This window comes from Carassius carassius, chromosome 36 (assembly GCF_963082965.1).
Source record: "Carassius carassius chromosome 36, fCarCar2.1, whole genome shotgun sequence".
Taxonomy (NCBI): Eukaryota; Metazoa; Chordata; class Actinopteri; order Cypriniformes; family Cyprinidae; genus Carassius; species Carassius carassius.
In genome coordinates, this window is record NC_081790.1 from 24,802,043 (window position 1) to 24,808,042 (window position 6,000).

Sequence of the window (6,000 nt, forward strand, 5' to 3'; positions counted from 1 at the left end):
GCCATCTATGGCTGTGTCTGGCCGACATGCGGGAAGGCCCTCACCAAACCTGGTGGCAAGCGCAAGGGCAAGCAGCCCTGAGTGGGGTGACCAAGAGATGGAGGGACCTGCTCTTCGGGAAATGGTGAATGTACCACTCCCTCCCGGAGGGTGCCAGATGGAGAAACTTTTTTTCTTTACTCAACAAAAGAGCAATTTCCTCCAGAGGGGACAGGGGGTTGTGGAGGATCCAGTGTCGTATCACACTCACTCTTGTCTCTCGCCAGTGAGCAGCAGTGGGCGGATTGGGAGGATGAACCAACAGACTACCCACGCACCCTCTGCTCGAATGCAGGTCAGAGTTACACACACTCAGACCACGGCTCGGACCGGCAATGAAACACCCAGGCTGGGTCCCTGTGTTCTTCTTCGCTGCCCCACTGCGGGTACACCTGTAGTTCCATTGTGCGCGGCATCTGGGAGCCTGGCTAGTGCTACCCAGCCTGTCTTGATGGCTTCTTCGGACTGTCAGGCTCGGCTATGTGATTCTCATTCTATGAGATTTGAAACCCCCAACACCCACTCTGACCATCTCCCTACACAACCATTAACACCTCCTGCAATCCCCCTCTCCATACCTCCTGCTCTTCAAATCTGTGAAGATGATGTGCGCCAGGTCTTCAAGAAAAACAAAAGAAGAAAAGCACCAGGCCCAGATGGCGTTACACCAGCCTGTCTGAAAATCTGTGCTGACCAGCTGGCCCCCATCTTTTCACAGATCTTCAACAGATCTCTGGAGTTGTGTGAAGTGCCTTCCTGCTTCAAACGCTCCACCATAATCCCCATTCCAAAGAAACCCAAGATAACAGGACTTAACGACTACATACCTGTGGCTCTAACGTCTGTCGTCATGAAGTCGTTTGAAAAACTGGTTCTGGCTTATCTGAAGGACATCACTGGACCCTTACTGGACCCCCTGCAGTTTGCGTACCGAGCAAACAGGTCCGTGGATGATGCAATCAACATGGCATTGCACTTCATCCTGCAACATCTGGACAAAACAGGGACTTATGTGAGGATCCTGTTTGTGGACTTTAGTTCGGCTTTCAACACCATCATCCCAACAACCCTCCAGACCAAACTGACCCAGCTCTCTGTTCCTAGCTCTATCTGTCAGTGGATCACCAGCTTTCTGACAGATAGGCAACAGTTAGTGAGACTGGGGAAATTCATGTCAAACAGCTGCTCCACCAACACTGGTGCCCCTCAGGGATGTGTTCTCTCCCCTCTGCTCTTCTCCCTGTACACCAACGACTGCACCTCTAAAGACCCCTCTGTCAAGCTCCTGAAGTTTGCAGATGACACTACAGTCATCGGCCTCATCCAGGACGGTGACAAGTCTGCTTACAGACAGGAGGTTGAGCAGCTGGCTGTCTGGTGCAGTCTTAACAACCTGGAGCTGAACACGCTCAAAACAGTGGAGATGACTGTGGACTTTAGGAGAAACCCCCCTGCACTTTCCCCACTCACCATCATGAACAGCACTGTGGCTGCAGTGGAGTCATTCAGATTCCTGGGAACCACCATCTCTCAGGACCTGAAGTGGGACAATCACATTGGCTCCATTGTGAAAAAAGCCCATCAAAGGTTGTACTTCCTTCGCCAGCTGAGGAAGTTTAACCTGCCACAGGAGCTGCTGAAACAGTTCTACTCAGCCGTCATTGAGTCAGTCCTGTGTACTTCATTTACTGTCTGGTTTGGTTCAGCTACAAAATCAGATATCAGAAGACTACAGAGAACTGTTCGGACTGCTGAAAGGATTATTGGTGCTCCCCTGCCCACCCTCCAAGAACTGTACACATCCAGAGTGAGGAAAAGGACTCAGAAAATCACTCTGGATCCCTCACATCCAAGTCACCCCATCTTTGAACTTTTGCCATCTGGCCGGCGCCTCAGAGCCGCAAATACAAGAACAGCAAGGCACAAGAATAGTTTCTTCCCCCAGGCAATCTACCTCATGAGCAGTTAAATGTTTCCCACTTAAACTTATGCTTATGCAAAAATGTGCAATATCCTTATATTTATTTGTTACCCCTCCATCCTAGAACATTCCTGCATCTCACTCAATCCTATTCCATTATCATTTATAGCACAATTGTTTATACACTTATTTATTTGCCAATTTGTAATTCTCCTGTAAATTTTTTTTTTTTTTTTTGTCTGTGTGTAGTTATCTCTGTTTACTGGAAGCTTATGTCACTAAAACAAATTCCTTGTATGCGCAAGCATACTTGGCAATAAAGCTCTTTCTGATTCTGATTCTGAAGATTGGTTTGCAGCGATTGACTTGAAGGACGTGCACTTCCATGTGTCAATCCTTCCACACCACATTCATGCAATTTGTGTTTGAAGGACAGGCATATCATTACAAGGTCCTGCCCTTGCAATTCTCCAGGCAGGAGTGCCCCTAGACCAGGTCTCCAGACATGATGTGGTCCACACAGGTGCCTCAACCACAGGCTGGGGGGCCACGTACTATGGACTTGCAGTTTCAGGGGTTTGGACGGGGCCCCGACTGCACTGGCACATCAACTGCCTTTAGTTGCTGGTGGTGCAGCTTGCCTTGATCTGTCTCAAAGGGTGCTTACGAGGCGATCATGTATTAGTCCACACGGACAACAATGCGACCATTGCGTAGATCAAACAACAAGGTGGTCTGTGCTCCCATCGCATGTCGCGACTCGCCTGCCACCTCCTGCTTTGGAGTCAGAAGCATCTTAGGTTGCTTCGTGCTGTTCATATTCCTGGGCTGCTTAACCAGGCAGCCGACGAGATGTCCCGACCTTTCACTGCCAGTTGTACTCCCTGACAGAGGGAACACTCGGCCCTTTAAATGACCTGAAACGATTGCAAACACTATTCATGATAATCAATGCACTAATAAATGTTTTTCTCTGTATGGCATCATATAACAAAAGGGATTACAACATTAATTTAGCATTAAGTTTGCAAAAAAAAAAAAAAAAAAAACAACAACAAAAAACCTCAAATTCTCAAAAATCTAATGGAAATGCATAACCATTTATCCACTATAAATAATATGAAATGAATGTAAGGAAAAATCTAATTTGAACCATGTTTTTTTTTAAATATCAAGAAATGTACTCCATCAATTCCTTACACCTCACATGGAAGTGTATCTTTAATGCGTCAGAACTAAACAAAAAGGCAAGCTGAGCTTTATTTTTCTGTTTGGGGCTGGTGCAGGAACGCATCACCTCATTAGCTTTAATTGATCTCCAGTGCTGGCAGAGCATAATTAACCCACACCACAGGCAACTCTGATGATACTGATGATCAGATCACAGCACAATGTGTATCAATCGATGCATTTCCTTCAGTGCGTCTGTACATTATTTCTCAGCATCAGGCCTGCATGTTTGATCAAAAAAGATATCCTAAAGTTTGTGATTGCACCCTGCTGATTCATTCTGTATATTTGCGGGGAGAGTGTATGTGCAAAGCCTCTTGGGAATGAGTGGATGAGTCCAGACCAGTGTTGCCAGACGTACGATAATTATCGTATTTGTACGATAATTTTTACCTCTGTACGATGTACGATCAATAATGAAAATAATCCCGTAATGTACGATAATTTTAGAATTTTGTGAAAATTGTAATGATAGTAGTTGCAGTCATAGGGCTTCTTTACTCATACAAGAAATCGGCTCATTACAGACACTATAAATGCGTTCATGTGCACCTGAGGGTGTGTTAAGAATGTAGGAGAGTGCCCTGCTTTAAAGCCAATGAGAATTAGTTGTGGTCCATGAACATCAACATCTGGCAACACGCAGGATTCCGATGACAGCGGCTCAGATGTGGAGTTAACTGCACCACGCAGCAACAGCTAAATTCTTTCTTCACTGGACGCGACAAAGCAAGGGTTAAAAATCATTTTAATATGTTTTAATATGCGCCGCGACGCAGACAGTCACTGCAAATAATGGTATGTATTTTTTCTCACTGCTTCTGTCCAACAACACGCCTTGTTATCTATTCTGGTAATTTGCAGGTCGTGTCAAAATGTTCTTGGTTTAGAATAGATAAATAACACTTTTGACTCGTGTACGATAATTTTCTTCCAAATACGATAATTTTGAACTTCTGGTACGATACTTGGACATTTCCAATCTGGCAACACTGGTCCAGACTGAGGCAATCAGACGAGGTGATGACAGGGGCACGGCTGCACACCGGCACCCATACAGAACGCACATCTCCACTGCACAACAGCAACAGTGTGGCTTATGCGGTAGATTTAAGATTTTATAGCAGGTCGCATCAATTATTTCTCTTCAAATCTGTCTTTGACCTAAAAATTGCAGCCTGGAGTGACATGCTATTAATAAGCTCTCCTGACTTTTAAGTGAAGGATTTTACAACGTATCAGGGCATTAAATCTTATCCAGATATGAGTCTGCCAGACGATTATGGAGCGAAAAAGAACCCTCCACAAATAATTGGTCAAGTGCTCGCATATTTTATGCTCTCGTCAAACTATTATGTAGCAGCCTTCATGAACTTAATAAAGCTAATGTTGGAGGGTGATGAGATTTGAGAAACTTGTAAGGTAGGTCCACATTCATGAAAACAACACGCAAACTGTTTCTGTGTAGATTATGACAATACACCTTTAGAGTTAGCATCTAGCTGTGTTGTATGTCTTAATTGTGCTGAGTGCCAGGAATAATAGGCTTTTGTTTTGTTTTTTCTAGGTTGCCTTTCGAAGAACATTTTACTTGCATAATCTTATTACAGTGAAACAGGATATTTGATGAGGGGAAAAAAATGTAGAACGAGACAGATTTGGCAAAAGTGGAGCAGGTGGTTGGACAGAAGAGATTTAATTATCTGAACATTTGAACCCTTTCACATTATTTTAATGTATCTTGACGTTTCTTTATTTGCTTTTAGTTCACCCCCAAAAATAAAAAAATTGGCAGAAAATGTATTCAAACTAAGGCTATCCAAGTTTCTAGTTTGTTTGTGGGAAAAGATTGCTCACCAATAGATCCTCTGCAGTGAATGGGTGCCATCAGAATGAGAGCCCAAACAGTGTTTTGTTTCACAAGACATAAAATGATGGACTGGATATATGTGGATTACTTGTGGATTATTGAGATGTTTTTATCAGCTGTGTGGACTCTCATTCTGATGGCACCCATTCACTGTAGAAGATCCATTGGTTAGCAAGTGATGTAGTGCTACATTTCTCTAAATATTTTCCCATGAAAAAAAAAAAAAAAAAAAAACTCATCTACATCTTGGATGGCTTGAGGGTAAGCGCATTTTCAGCAAATTTTCATTTTTGAGTGAACTACTTAAAATATGTGTACACAGTAAATTTGAAATCCGGAAGACAACACCATAGGAGTTATTTTCAACACTTTGAAAGTGTATATATGAGAACCACCCACAAAGTGTTAAATTAACACTTTCAATAGTGTTGCTTCATGCAACACCAATACAGTGTTAAAATCTGAACACTAAGAGAGTGAAATATTAACACCAATGCAGATAAAAACAACACTGTTACAGAGCTGGGTGTAGCTTTGAAGCAAACACTGACAGAGTTAAAATTCTACACTATTCCAGTGTTGACATGACACTTTGAAAAAATGAAAATCACAATATACTCAATGTATAGAAGAGTCAAAATTTACACCATCCTGGTGTTGATAGAACCCTTTTTTGGGAGTTATTTATGGTTCTGCATTGGTACTAAAAAAAAACTAAAATAAACTAGAAATTCACTATGAAGAAAACGTCACTGTCAAGGTTTCAAAACTTTATTTCAGCACAGAGCAAGAAACCATAAATGCCATGAAATTATTACAAATAACAGTCCACGACGATGTAAAAAAGATGGTCATTGCCATAGGACATTTGTAAATCAAATGGCTTGTAGTACATCAATTCCTCAGGATCACAAACCAGACCAAATTTCTTACCAGGATA

The 6,000-nt window shown here is 42.8% G+C and overlaps 1 long non-coding RNA gene across 1 annotated transcript in view; it reads left to right on the plus strand.

Moving 5' to 3' along the window:
- Positions 1-5,292, plus strand: part of LOC132117468 (uncharacterized) — a 38,376-nt gene extending 33,084 nt beyond the window's left edge. The window contains exons 4-6 of the long non-coding RNA XR_009425759.1: positions 3,489-3,537; positions 4,198-4,210; positions 4,758-5,292. This is a non-coding gene — a long non-coding RNA (uncharacterized LOC132117468). The remainder of the gene's footprint in view (positions 1-3,488; positions 3,538-4,197; positions 4,211-4,757) is intronic.
- Positions 5,293-6,000: the final 708 nt, after the last annotated feature.